At 47.8% G+C, this 5,505-nt stretch overlaps 1 pseudogene; it reads left to right on the top strand.

Moving 5' to 3' along the window:
* Positions 1 to 1,133: 1,133 nt before the first annotated feature.
* Positions 1,134 to 2,686, top strand: LOC121303618 (annotated as a pseudogene).
* Positions 2,687 to 5,505: the final 2,819 nt, after the last annotated feature.

Below are 5,505 nucleotides of genomic sequence, written 5' to 3'. Positions count from 1 at the left end.
GAATATCTGCACTTCCTCCAAAAAAAAAAAAAAAAAGTACTTTTTTTCCCATACAACACATTAGGAAGACTTCCGCCAACGACAATTTCAGTTGCCCCTAACCAAACAGGTAAGTATAGCACAACAACATTGTCTTTTGCTAAACACTGTACTAGCACTTAGCGTCTCCGCTCTGCGGGTCAGCTGATGCTTCGGTGTCTAGTGCATAGCGTCTTCACGCTCAGTACACGCTCTTCAGTGTCAGCGCCTTGGTGCTTTGGTGCAGCGCTTCGGCACATTATGCTTAGTGCTTCGGCACTTTGGGCTTGGTGCCCTGTGACTGCCAGCCTCCTTTTAGTCTACCAGGCATCGCTGGTAAAAGATCTTCCGGAGAACCTTTCGGCATCTCTGAGGGCAGAATTGGCGTTGATCGCTAAATTCCTTGTCAAGATAGCCCAGCTAAACACACGGGCCCAGGGCAGGAGTATTGAATCCCTGGTAGTTGCCAGAGGGAGCTCTGGCTCTCGCATGCAAGAGTTCAAGAACCTGAACAAAGCCTCATTATTAGATGCTCCCATCACACCGGGACACACGTTTGGCCCAGCGGTGGAGGAGATGCTACAGCGCTCTGCTAACGCCTGGGAGGCGTCTCAGCAGATAGCGAAGATGTGGCCTCATAAGCCCTTCTAGCCTAAGCGCCAACAGGAGCACCAGTGGCGTAAAACGCCACCGCAGCACCTACTGTGGCCGCAGGGTGCTAAGGTACCACCTTCAGCTGCAGCAGCGTGCGGTCAGCCCCCATTTGCAGGACCGCAGCGTGGAGGGTGGCGCTCTAAGGGAGGTGGCAGAACACGTCCCCATGTTTCTGGCCAGTCTCCTCACGAATGAGCACAGCCAAAACAGCCCTGAAATCTTCAGGCAGCTGTTAACCCACCCCTACACTGTCCCACAGCTCCACTTCTGGCAACAATTCACCAACGACTATATCCACCAGGTACACCCTTCAGTTCCGGTTAAAGCCTCCCCCCTTCAGGGGGGTGATCGTAACTGCAGTGAAGGACTTGGTTCAGTCCTCAGCTCTGAATGTGGAAATACAGGCATTTCTCAGGAAGCGTGCCATTCAACAAGTAGACCCTGCTCTGTTCGACCAGGGGTTCTATTCCAAATACTTCCTAGTGCCCAAGAAGGACAGCGGGTTCCGTCCTATTTTAGATCTGCGAGTACTGAACAAATACCTGCAAGTGTTATCGTGCAGGATGCTTACGCACAGGCACGTCATCCTTTCACATTCCCATCTGCCCAGGTCACAGGAAGTATCTGCGCTTGGCATTTCAGAGCAGGGTGTACGACTTTTGTTTCCTCCCATTCGGCCTGTCACTAGCTCCTCGAACCTTTTCGAAGTGTATGGACGCTATTCTAGCTCCTTTGCGGCCGACTGCTGAACTATCTAGATGACTGGCTCGTCTGTGCCCAGTCGAAGGAGAAGTTGGCACAGCACACAATGATGGTTACAGACCATTTTCAGCAGCTAGGTCTGAAGATCAATTCAGAAAAGAGCTGCCTCATGCCAAGCCAACAGACCGAGTTTTTGGGTCTGCATCTGGACTCAGTGTCCATGAAAGTGACCCTGTCGACACAAAGAGTTGCCTCCCTGGACCGGTGTCTCTCCCTATTCAGGTTGAGAGAAACAGTCAGCATGGAGCTGTGCCAGCACATGCTGGGGGATGGCTGCTGCCTCGCAAGCCCTTCCCTTGGGCTTATTACACCAGAGACCTCTACAGGCTTGGTTCAATGCCTTCGCGTCGCATCCGCGGAGAGACAAACACCGCAGGTTCACAGCATCCTGAACCTGCTGGAAGGCACTACGCTGGTGGAAAGTTCAGTCGAACATCCGCCAGGGCGTGCACTTGGGTCCCATTTTCCGAAGGGAGGTTGTTACCATCGACGCTTCCACCCAAGGTTGGGGAGCAGTCTGGAAAGGCTCAGGGACCCGCGGAGTGTGGTCAGGACCCTGGAGGTCATCCCACATCAACGCTCTGGAGCTCAGAGCAGTGGACCTTGCCTTCGACACTTCTTGCCAGTACTTCTAGGCAAGCACGTGTTGGTGCGGTCAGACAACACCACGGTTGTGGCGTACATCAACCGCCAGGGCGGCCTACGGTCCCCTCGCCTTCACCGGATGATAGCATGGCTGTTGCTATGGGCACAGCCGCGTTTGACCTCTCTGCGCGTGGTTCACCTACCAGGCAGAGTCAATTATGCAGCGGATCTCCTATCCAGAGGAGGCCCTCTTGCAGGGGAATGGTGTCTCCACCCCCAGGTGGTAGAACGCATCTGGGAATGGTTTGGCATAGCGCAAGTAGATCTCTTCTCTTCGCGAGAGACCACGCATTGCCCCCTATGGTTCTCCGTGAGGGACCTTGACAGCTCCTTAGGAGTCTATGCACTGGCTCACGAATGGCTGCCAGGGCTCCTATATGCATTTCCACTGATTCCGATGTTCCCCACCTTCTTAGAGAAGGTCAGGGTAGAGCAAGCGACAGTGATCCTGGTCGCTCCTCGGTGGCCTCGGAGGATATGGTTTCCGAGCTTGGTGCAGTTGCTACGTGGTCAGCCGCGGGAGCTTCCCCTGCGAGCAGACCTATTATTCCAGGCTGAAGGACGGCACCCGAACCTCAAGCTCATGCAGTTATGGGCTTGGCCCTGAACAGGGGCGCCTGTCAGACTTAGGGCTTTCGAAGGCATTGATTTCGACCATTCAGAGTTCTAGAGCGCCCTCTACTAGGTTACAGTATACGTACAAGTGGGAGTTGTTCCAAGATTGGTGTCTGGCGGGGGGGCATGACCCAATATCTTGTCCTATGGCAGTGATATTACAGTTTCTACAGAAACTGTTAGATGAAGGGAAATCTCCCTCTACACTTAAAGTGTATTTAGCCACCATATCAGCTTGCCATGTACTCATTGACGGGTTATCACCAGGTTGCCATTTTCTGGCATCGCAGTTCCTTAAGGGCGCAAGACGTTTGCAACCTCCGAGAACGACCAGTTTACCGTCATGGAGCCTTGACGTGGTGCTAGAAGCCCTTACCAAGGCACCATTTGAGCCTCTCCACAGCGTGGATATGAAGCTCATGTCTATTAAAACCGCGTTTCTGCTGTCAGTGGTATCAGCCAAACGAGTCAGCGAGTTACATGCACTGTCAGTGCATTCATCATGTACTCGTTTCGCAGGAGACAGTTCTAAGGTTTCCATGCGCCCAAATCCAGCCTTTTTACCAAAGGTCATAACCCCATTTCACATGAACCAACCAGTCGAGTTGATGGCATTCCATCCTCCTCCTTTTTCTTCCCCAGAGGAAGAAAGTTTACACATGCTCTGCCCTGTGCAGGCATAGAGGTGTTATATTGACCGTACAATGACTGTGAGGCAAACAGAACAATTGTTCATATGCCATGGTTCTAAGACCTTGGGTCAGCCGTTGTCTAAACAACGCTTTTCCCATTGGATAGTGGATACTATTAAATTAGCTTATGAGTCTGCAGGCCTTCCACCACCAAGGCAGTTGAAGGCGCATTCCACTAGGGGTATGGCGACATCCTGGGCCCTCTTTAGAGGGGTGCCGGTGTCTGACATTTGCGCAGCAGCCAGTTGGGCTACACCGCATACTTTTATGAGGTTTTACAGATTAAATGTACTGGATTCCTCTGCTCCACTTTTTGGAGCATCTGTACTACACTCTATGGCACCTCAGGATGCCAATATAGTTTTTACTACCCCACCTTAGGACAGGTGTCATTGCGAGCATAGACGCTGAGGAGCAGCTCCACATATGCCTAGATGTATTGCCTACGCAGTTGCGTTATGACGTAAGTCTGTCCTACTGCCTAGAATCCTCCCTCGCGACGGCTTGGGTACACTGTTCCCATACCTTGATGGTTATTTTCGAATTGAAAGGGAACGATAGGTTGCGGATGCAACCCCGGTTCCCTGAAAGAGAAAATAACCATCAAGCCACGAGGTCGTTCCGGAAACCTTCACGGCCTGAAGAGCAAAAGAGGAAGAGAGTCTCTGCGCGCTGCATATAGTAAGCTCCCAGGGGGGCGGGCTTACACGTCAGCTTGCACGGAGGCCTATCAGCAGCTTTGCTATAAAGCTCAGCCAATCCTACTGCCTGACAGCAATATCCCATACCTTGATGGTTATTTTCTCTTTCAGAGAACCGGGGTTGCATCCACAACCTATCGTTACCATTTTACTTTAAACATTACAAATCTGTCTGTGTAGGAATAATAATAATAATAATATATAATAATAATAATAATAATAATAATAATAATAATAATAAGCTATGTTCTAGCATGAATGTAACACTGACAGTGAGCCTCGTTCAACCTTGACCTCTGTAATCCAGTTTTATTGAACAAATATTTTTACAAAATTTAAAGCAAAATTGTCCGTGTTGATGATAATTATATTAATTTGGTTTTCAAGCAACCAAAAAAAGCCTTGCATGTTATTTGCAAGTGTAAAACTGGAAATTCTCAGACAGCATATACATTTTTCCACTTATTATTATTATTATAATAATTATTCCGCAGCAAATGGATTCCTAGGATCCCTGGTTATCGTTATGAGAAGTTAAAAGGTTTCATATCTCAGTAACCTATAAGTGTGTGATGCTTTAATGATGATTGTATCAATAGTTTTTCTCAACACTTATTTCTAACTTGAAAGGAATCACTGCTGTGACTTTACATCACCGCTTAGCTTTCTTTCATTAAATCCAACAAGCGTCATGATTACTGTACTATTGGAAATTGCCATGGAAGTGATTACATATAGCAGACAAAATGCAACACTTAATAATCCCTTGATATACAACTTGTAACTTTAGGAGTCCTCTTTCAGAAGTAGTAAATTAATGCTAGATTACAGATGCATTTACTGTGCTTTGTGCATTAAATAGATGAAGGGTTGCCAGAAGAAAACGTTAATGGTTTTGCACTTTTTACAGGAAAATCAATAATTGTGGATTAAACATTGGGCTTTAATGTTTACACAAACAGTGGCTTTCCAGTACTTTTGTGACTTACTGCTCCAGTTAGCAGGGCCCCCACTTTGTTTGCTTCCAGTCAATGATGCCTTGTACCAGGCAGGAAATGTTTTATTAAAATGCATCTGCATAATTTAGGTTGAGCCCTCGCACTTTAATTACCAGAGCATCATGATCTGCAGACACACAATTTGCCAGGATACCAGTGGTGATACAAACTCTGCATCTTATTCCAGATTACAATGTATTACACACATGGGTAATAAACATGAATGTGGCATTATTTTTACTAATTGGATTCTGTTGAGAGGCAGAGGTAACAGTAACCAAGAACTCAGAGGAAAACCCGCACAGTGATAGCAGGTGTACACCCAGAAACAGTTGCCATAGAAACTGAACAGCACATACGGATCTCACCTGATTGTTTTATTTTTTTAATTTTAATTTTTTTTAAGAATGCTGGATTACA

The sequence above is a fragment of the Polyodon spathula genome, chromosome 34, assembly GCF_017654505.1.
Source record: "Polyodon spathula isolate WHYD16114869_AA chromosome 34, ASM1765450v1, whole genome shotgun sequence".
Lineage (NCBI taxonomy): Eukaryota > Metazoa > Chordata > Actinopteri > Acipenseriformes > Polyodontidae > Polyodon > Polyodon spathula.
Note: the sequence above shows the minus strand (reverse complement) of the source record. Positions and strands in the feature narration are given on the sequence as shown.